General features: G+C 35.9%; 1 pseudogene; it reads left to right on the forward strand.

Annotated features, from left to right (window-relative positions):
• Positions 1 to 977: 977 nt before the first annotated feature.
• Positions 978 to 3,735, forward strand: LOC111019260 (uncharacterized; annotated as a pseudogene).
• Positions 3,736 to 6,421: the final 2,686 nt, after the last annotated feature.

Here is a 6,421-nt window from a genome sequence, read left to right on the forward strand (position 1 = left end):
AATATTGAACTTGACAATGTGTATCAATTTGCACCTTACATTTAGATAAGTCCGATAATTTTTAGCTGTATTGCAAATTTTACGATTCAATTGATTTTCATTTGAAAAATTGTTGAAAACCATGATTGAAAAATCGATCTGAATGAGGCGCGCACTTTTCGCGCGCCTCATATGAAATGTCGAAGCCCATGAAGCACGGGCTTCATGGGCTTTTATTTAAAAAAAAAAAAATTTAATCAATAGACCCTAAATGCAAGGGTTTCTGTGTCTAGGGTCTGGTTTTTTTTAAACAGAATTGAAACAATACAGCCGCACCCCACGTCTATTTGACTTTTGAGATTATTTTTTTTAATAATGGAAAGAATCTCAATAGATTTATTTTTTCCTTCCACGTCATTATCATCTTAATCTTTTCCTATTGGCTATTCGTATTCCTTCCCATGCACGAACAAAGTTCAACAGTCACAATTTTTTCGTATTCCTTCCTCTTTTCCCATTCAATTTCGACTCTCTCTTTGCATTTCTCTAGTCTTTTAAATTTCCACAATTGGACTTTCTGCATCTATCCCTCTTTGTTTCAACTTTCATCTTTTGTAAGCGATCTTGACTCTCAGCTTCTCTCCCTCTTTGTTTCATCATTTGTAAGCAGTAACAGTAAGCTCTCTTTTTCTCTGTTTCTATTCTTGTGACTTGTCTCTCTGTATTTCTGATTTTTTTCTTCAACAGAAGTACATAACAATCATCTCTTTCCTTCTAGGTTCTAAATTTCTATTTTGATTTCTTAATTCTTCAATAGTCCAACTTTCAAACATATTATATTGATCCGAGCCCTCAACCAAGCAACTTTATCTCCTCTTCAAATTTACTTGGACTGTGAACAGTAAACTCTTTCTCTTTCTCTTTTTTTTTGTCTCATTTTCTTTCCCTAAAACAGCACTAGAATTTCATTTATTTTTAACTATCGATTAAAATTTAGGATGTCTAACGAAGGCTCAAGAAAAGATCCGGCATAGAAGTATGCTACTTTGGCAAATCCCCAAGATATGACTACATTTATTTGTAGTTTTTGTTCAAAAATAACAAAAGGAGGCGTTTATAGGGTGAAACAACATCTTGTTGGAGGTTATAGAAATACAACATCATGCAAGATATGTCCGGACCATGTGAAGGAAGAAATTAAGGAGCACATGTCCAAAAAAAAGGAGATCAAGGAACAAAGAAATCTTATACCTGATATTGATGACGAAGATTTCGGTATGGATGATGAGGATGAGGATGATTTGGTCCTAACTAGTTCGAGTAAGAGACCTTCTAGTCAAAGGCCAAGTTTAGACCCTAAGAAGCCAAGACAGAAGGGTTCGATTGATGCATTTTTTACTCCTAATCCAGAGTCAGTAGTTCTGAATCGAAAGAATGAGAAAGGCAAACAAACGACACTCAATGAAGCTTACAAAAAGGAAATGAGGGAGCGCACAGTACAAAGAATAGTGCGGTGGTTTTATGATTCCGATATTCCTTTGAATACTTGCAATTACGAAAGCTTTGCGCCTATGGTTGAAGCAATAGGACAATTCGGCCCTAGACTAAAAATATCATCTTATGATGAGCATAGAGTGCCGTTGTTGAAAAAAGAGTTCGAAGCAACACATGAATTGATGAAGAGTCACAAGGAAGAGTGGGCCAAGGTTGGATGTACTATCATGGCCGATGGATGGACCGATAGGAGAGAGAGGACATTAATTAACTTTTTAGTTAATAGTCCTAAAGGCACAATATTTATTGAGTCCATTGATGCTTCATCTTATGTCAAGAATGGAAAGAAAATGTTTGAGTTACTCGATGATTTTATCGAGCACATTGGAGAAGCCAATGTCGCACATGTCGTTACTGATAGTACTTCAGCAAATGTAATGGCGGGTAAGAAATCAAATTCCTTGCTCCTCTTCAAATTAGTATTATGTTAAGTTAAACATTTCAAGTAGGCTAACTAATATAATATGTTATCTTCTTGTTTTATTTTGTTACTAGGGAGATCATTAGAAGCAAAACGACCAAATTTATTTTGGTCACCATGTGCTGCTCATTGCTTGGACTTGATGTTGGAGGACATATTCAAGATCCCAAATATCCGTAACACATTGAAAAGAGGCATGGAGATCAGTAATTTTATTTATGTTCGCCCAGGATTGTTAAATATGATGAGGCAATTTACGAATCAGAAGAAGTTAGTTAGGCCAGCTAAGACTCGCTTTGCCACAGCTTGCATAACATTATCAAGCATACATCGTCAGAAGAATAACTTGAGGAAGATGTTTACTTCTGATGAATGGAAAAATAGCAAATGGAGCAAGGAACAACAAGGCAAGCGAGTTGTTCAGACAATATTGATGGCATCATTCTGGAATACAATTGTATTTGCTCTTAAAGTATCGGACCCTTTAGTTCAAGTGCTTAGATTGGTGGATGGTGAGAAGAAGCCTCCTATGAGATATATTTATGAGGCCATGGATAGAGCTAAGGAGGCCATTGCTAAATCTTTTAATGGTAAGGAAGACAAATACAAGGACGTTTTCCAAATCATCGATCAGAGATGGGATCTTCAGTTGCACTGTCCTTTACATGCAGCAGGATATTATTTAAATCCAGAATTCTTCTATTCAAATCCGAACATTACAGAAGATGATTGAAGTTGTTAATGGGATGTATGCATGTGTCACAAGAATGGTCCCTTCTAAGAAATACAAGACAAGATAATTCAGGAGTTGACCAAGTACAAGAACGCTGAAGGGATATTCGGACAACCCATGGCGGTTAGACAAAGAAATAAAAGATCTCCAGGTAATATTTAATAGTACTAATTTATGATGTTTGGTTCATTACTCAGTTGAAAGTTATTAACATAGTTTAGTTCAATTTAATAGTGGAATGGTGGGATGATTTTGGAGTATGAACTCCAAACTTGAGGAAGTTTGCTATGAGAATTCTAGGTCTTACTTGTAGTGCATCTGGATGTGAGCGGAATTGGAGTGTTTTTTAACAGGTTAGTTCTTTATGACATTGAGAAATATGTTTTTAACTTCTTGATTAGAAACTTAGAAGTATTATTATAGAAACTTTTTCTTTTATACTTTGCAGCTTCATAGCAAAAGAAGGAATAAACTTGTACAACGTCGTCTAAATGATTTGGTCTTCATAAAGTACAATAGAGCATTGAAACGACGACATAACATGCGGAACTCAATCGACCCTATCTCTTTAAAGGATATCGATGATAGTAATGAGTGGTTGACAGGGAGAATGGATAGTGATTCTGAAGAGGATAATGATCTTGTCTTTGGTGATGACTCCTTAACATGGGGTGATGTTTCGAGAGCTACGGGAGTAAAAGAACCTGCCTATCATTCTAGAGCAAGTACGTCAAGGTCAAGAAGTAGGACTACAACTGGAGCTTCAAGTGCTTCTCAATCCACACAAGCCACACTCATACAATTGATTGATGACGAAGATTACATCGAGGAGGAAGATGCAGATGGCTACAAGCCTAATGATGAAGAGAATGAAAATGATGAAATTGAAGGACTATTTAGTGATGATGAGTTTGATCTTTGGATTTTCATTTTGAACTATCATACTTATACTAGTTTAGGATCATTTTCATGTTTTTGTGGACAATTGATTCTTTATGCTAAGATCTATGATGTTTTCTAATCTTGTTTGGTTTTTATATGTTTTATATGTGTATATATATATTTTTATTTGTTTTTATATATAGTGCGCCTCGCGTAAAAAAGCCCGCGCTTTTTTTTGCACCTCGCGCTTAAGCTCCAAAGGTCTATTGAGCTTTTGTGCACCTCGAGCTTTTTAAATCACTGGAAGTTTTTATGCCTCACATATATAAGGCTTCTCTGTACTTTTATGAAAATGAATGAGAAGCAAATATGGCTTTTCTCCTGGATATAAAATGTTTTCATCACTAAAGATAACTGATGTATCCAGCTTATGTGGCGTTTATTATTTAGTTGAGCTGAGTCATTTGATTAGTTTGATAATTATGATTGTTCTTGTGTAAATACTGTGTTTTCAGGAGTTTTTATGCCTCACATATATAAGGCTTCTCTGTACTTTTCTGAAAATGAATGAGAAGTAGATATGGCTTTTCTCCTGGATATAGAATGTTTTCATGGTATCAGAGCTCGCGTCTTGAGACAGAGTTCGATCGAATATTTTTTTTTAGCTAGATTTCTTTCATCCTTCTCAAGATTACCTCAATCACGGCATTGTTCGTTCGCGATTTCTTCTCGAATTTGACGATTGGTTGAGATGGATCCGTCGACGAACACTGAAGTAGATTCTGCCAGAAACAATCAAGTTCAACTGAATCAATTGATAAATCTGGGTAATAAAATCTCTACTGTGAAATTGACTGATGATAATTTTCTTTTGTGAAAATTTCAAGTTCTGACTACCCTAGAAGGTCATGGTTTAGAGTCACATCTTGAAGATGATCCTCCCCCTAAATTCGTTCCGGTTAGTGAGGAATCTTCTACTACTACAAAGTTGAATCTGAATTTTAATAAGTGGAAACGTCAGGATAAGTTGATATCATCATGATTACTTGGATCTATGACTGAAGCACTGCTTGAACAATTACTACATTGTACATCAGCTAGGGATATATAGAGTTGTCTTCCACAAATTTTCACATCTAGAAACCTAGCGCAAGTAATTAAGATTAAATCGAAATTACATACTCTACAAAAGGGAAATTCTTCATTGAAAGACTATTTTTCACCAGTTAAAAAGTGCATTGATGCTCTAGCAGCAGCCGGTAAACCAGTGTCTATAGAGGATCATATTGTATATCTATTATTTGGCCTAGGATTTGAATTTGAGTCGATGATATCTGTTATTACTGCAAAAATCTGGTCCTCAAACAGTGCAGGAAGTAATGGCTCTATTATTGACACAAGAAAATAGGAATGAAAGCAAGAAGAGTCTACTTAATTCTGACGGTACTCTTCCTTCTGCTCACCTTACTCATGCTGTTGCTTTGGGAAAAGAGAATGATGCTCCCAAAAATTCTGCTCCATCCTTGAGTCACAATGGAACAAACAATCGGTTTAGAGGTCGGGGTAATAGAGGAGGCAAACAGTGGAATAATAGAGGTCGGATTCAATGTCAACTGTGTGGAAATTTGGCCATACTACTCTAAAGTGCTATTCTCGTTTTTATCCAAGGTTTCAAGGCCATCCTTCCTCTGGTTCCAGCTCATATTCTCCTAAATATCAAACATCAAATGGTTATCCTCAAATGTCTGCTCTACTTGCTGCTCCTGAATTGAATCATGACAACAATTGGTATTCTGATCCGGGTGCTACCAATCACTTGATGCATAATTTCAACAACTTGAATGTTGGTACAGAGTATCTTGGCAGTAATCAGGTGCAAGTTGGGAATGGTGCAGGTTTGGACATATCTCACTTTGGTCATTATTCTTTTCAAACTCCTACTAATCATATTATGCACCTTAATAATCTGCTTCATGTTCCCAAAATAACAAAAAATCTCATAACTGTCAGTCAGTTTGTCAAAGATAATTCAGTATTTTTTGAATTTCACCCCTTGTTTTGCTGTGTGAAGGACCAACATACTGACTCTACATGATGGACTGTACCGGTTTCAACTATCTTCTTATTCGTCTGCTAATCTGTCCAAAGTTCCCTTCACATCCCAGGCTTTGACATCTCAAGCTTCTTCGGTTTTGTGTTCTATTCCTTCTTCTCATTCTGCATCTTTGTCTTCTGCTAATTTGTGGCATAGGTGACTTGGCATCCGGCTCTCTCCATTGTTAGACATGTAATAAAGTTTGACAACACTTGTAAATTGTCCAGTCTGTCTATGAATTTTTGTAATGCTTGTGCTATGGGAAAAACTACCGGTTCACTCTGGTAGTTTATCGGCTACGTCTAGTCTTCCGTTCAGATGTGGGTTCTACTAAAATATGAGATTGGATACAAAACACTCAAATATCTGGAATGAAAAATCAATATCTAAACTACCCAAAACAACGATCTCGATCTGGCCTTTCTATGCTGTCAATACCCGAGCCGCCACCACAAAATTGTTGTAGAAAATCTCACAAAATAGGCTACAATGTAATCCTCTCACGATTGCCCCTATTTATGTTTCTTGGCCACACACCAAAATTTTCTTTTTTTTAGGCAAAAACCTAAAAAACAACTTATATATATATATGCTGATTTAAAAAATGGCCAGACGTACAAATATTGCACAAAGGCTAGGTTTTTTTTTCTTAATCCTAAATTATATTTTAGATAATTATACCCTAGTAACAAATTAAGTGTATGTTCTTAATTTTAGGGATTTATTTGATTGAACAACTAACAAAAATAACAAGACT

Source organism: Momordica charantia (genome assembly GCF_013281855.1).
Source record: "Momordica charantia cultivar OHB3-1 chromosome 10 unlocalized genomic scaffold, Mcharantia_2.0 BLBB01000010.1, whole genome shotgun sequence".
Classification (NCBI taxonomy): domain Eukaryota; kingdom Viridiplantae; phylum Streptophyta; class Magnoliopsida; order Cucurbitales; family Cucurbitaceae; genus Momordica; species Momordica charantia.